The 2,245-nt window shown below is 42.4% G+C and overlaps 1 pseudogene; it reads left to right on the top strand.

Moving 5' to 3' along the window:
• Positions 1–1,841, top strand: LOC127040894 (olfactory receptor 11L1-like; annotated as a pseudogene).
• Positions 1,842–2,245: the final 404 nt, after the last annotated feature.

The following is a 2,245-nucleotide window of genomic DNA, read 5'->3' as shown; positions in this document are numbered from 1 at the left end:
ATGGAAAAAGCAAACCAAACCACAGTGAAGGAATTCACCTTCCTGGGATTTAGCAGCCTTCAGAATCTCCAGGTTCTCCTCTTTGTACTTCTTCCTGGGGAATCTCTCCTTCCTAGAGATCTGGTACACATCTGTCATAAACAGATAAGTCAGAGTTAATAGAACAGAAGTACTTCATATCTCTTTTGCCTGTTAAGGGTTAACAAAATCAGTGAGCCTGGCTGTCACCTGACCAGAGGACCAATCAGGGGATAGGATACTTTCAGATCTTGAGGGAGGGAAGTTTTGTGTGTGCTGTTAGTTTTTGGTTCTTGTTCTCTCTGGGTTCTGAGAGTGATCAGACGTGCAACCAGGTTTCTCTCCAGTCTCCCTGATACAGGGTCTTATAAATTCAAAATAGTAAGTACTAGGTGATAAGGCGAGTTAGGCTTATGTTTGTTTTCTTTATTTGCAAATGTGTATTTGGCTGGAAGGAGTTCAAATTTGTATTTTGCTGAAAGGATTTTAATTTATACTTAGGCTGGGAGGGTATTCCCAGGGTCTATAGCTGAAAGACCCTGTAACATAATCCATTTTAAATTTACAAAAATAATTTTTGCTGTTTTTTCTTTCTTTAATTAAAAGCTTTTCTTGTTTAAGAACCTGATTGTTTTTTATTCTAGTGAGACCCTAGGGGACTGGGTCTGGATTCACCAGGGAATTGGTGGGGAGAAAGGAGGGAAGGGGGAGAGAGAGGTTAATTTTCTCTCTGTGTTAGGATTACTTTCTCTCTCAGGGAGAGTCTGGGAGGGGGAGAGAGAAGGAGGGGAAAAGGTGAATTTTCCTCTCTGTTTTAAGATTCAAGGAGTTTGAATCACAGTGATCTTCCAGGGTAACCCAGGGAGGGGAAGCCTGGGAGAGGCAATGGTGGGGGAAAGAGTTTACTTTCCTTGTATTAAGATCCAGAGGGACTGGGTCTTGGGGGTCCCCGGGCAAGGTTTTGTGGGGACCAGAGTGTACCAGGCACTGGAATTCCTGGTTGGTGGCAGCGCTACAAGTACTAAGCTGGTAATTGAGCTTAGAGGAATTCATGCTGGTACCCCATCTTTTGGACGCTAAGGTTCAGAGTGGGGAATTATAACATGATAACATCGATCACTGTGCCTAAACTGCTGGCCAACTTCTTGTCCAGGAGCATCACCATCACAGTAAATGGATGCGTGACTCAGTTTTACTTCTTCTTCTCTCTAGGAGCCACTGACTACTTCCTCCTGGCCGTCATGGTCTTCGACCGCTACTTAGCAATCTGCAGCCCGCTGCGTTATACTACCATCATGAACCACAGGTTATGCTTCCACCTCTCTGCCAGTTCCTGGATTGATGGCTTCCTCTCCCCACTCTTGTCCACAATTCTAATCTCCCAGCGCTCATTCTGTGGCCCTCAGAAAATCAACCACTTCTTCTGTGACTCAGACCCAATCTTCAAATTGTCTTGATCTGACACTTACATTCAAGAGGCTATTGGATACACCTGCAGTTCTGTGGTCATTCTGAGCTCCTTCTTACTCACCATATCTTCCTACGTTAACATCATAGCCAACATCATGAAGCTGACATCTGCCAAAGCTCGGAAAAAGACCTTCTCCACTTGTGCCTCTCACCTTACCGTGGTGACCATCTACTATGGGACCATTATCTTCACCTATGTCAGACCTCCGAGCATATATTCCTTTGGTTTAGGCAAAGTGGTGTCTGTATTCTATTGTGTCATTACCCCACTGCTAAACCCTCTGATCTATACTCTAAGGAATAAAGATGTGAAAAAAGCCGTATGGAAATCTTTTACTAGAATGAGACCATAATATGGAAGAACCACAGTGCTATCTATGAGGGTGTTAAGTAGAATAGGAAATTGGGGTAGATTTTCAAAATTGCCAGAGTGACTTTTAAGATCCTATGGCCAATGTTCACTGATTTTCAGTTGGACTCGTTCTCCTAATTTATTTAAGCATTCCTGAGGATTTACCAATATATTTTCAATTGGATTTGTGTTCCTAAATCACTGATGTTCTTTTGAAAATCCCAACATTTTATCTTTCAGTGGGATAGAAACCATAGTTAGGATTTTGAATGGATCTTAAGAGAACTAATACCATTAGGCTCCTTTGAAAATTCCAGGCAGAACTTGACTACTATTTGAGAAATATTTGCTGTTTACTTTGTCAGCTATCTCTCACTCTTATTCATGTTGGGTGGGAACTTACTC

The sequence above is a fragment of the Gopherus flavomarginatus genome, assembly GCF_025201925.1.
Source record: "Gopherus flavomarginatus isolate rGopFla2 chromosome 11 unlocalized genomic scaffold, rGopFla2.mat.asm SUPER_11_unloc_1, whole genome shotgun sequence".
Lineage (NCBI taxonomy): Eukaryota > Metazoa > Chordata > Testudines > Testudinidae > Gopherus > Gopherus flavomarginatus.
The sequence above is the reverse complement of the archived record's forward strand: the minus strand, read 5'-3'. Positions and strand labels throughout refer to the sequence as shown.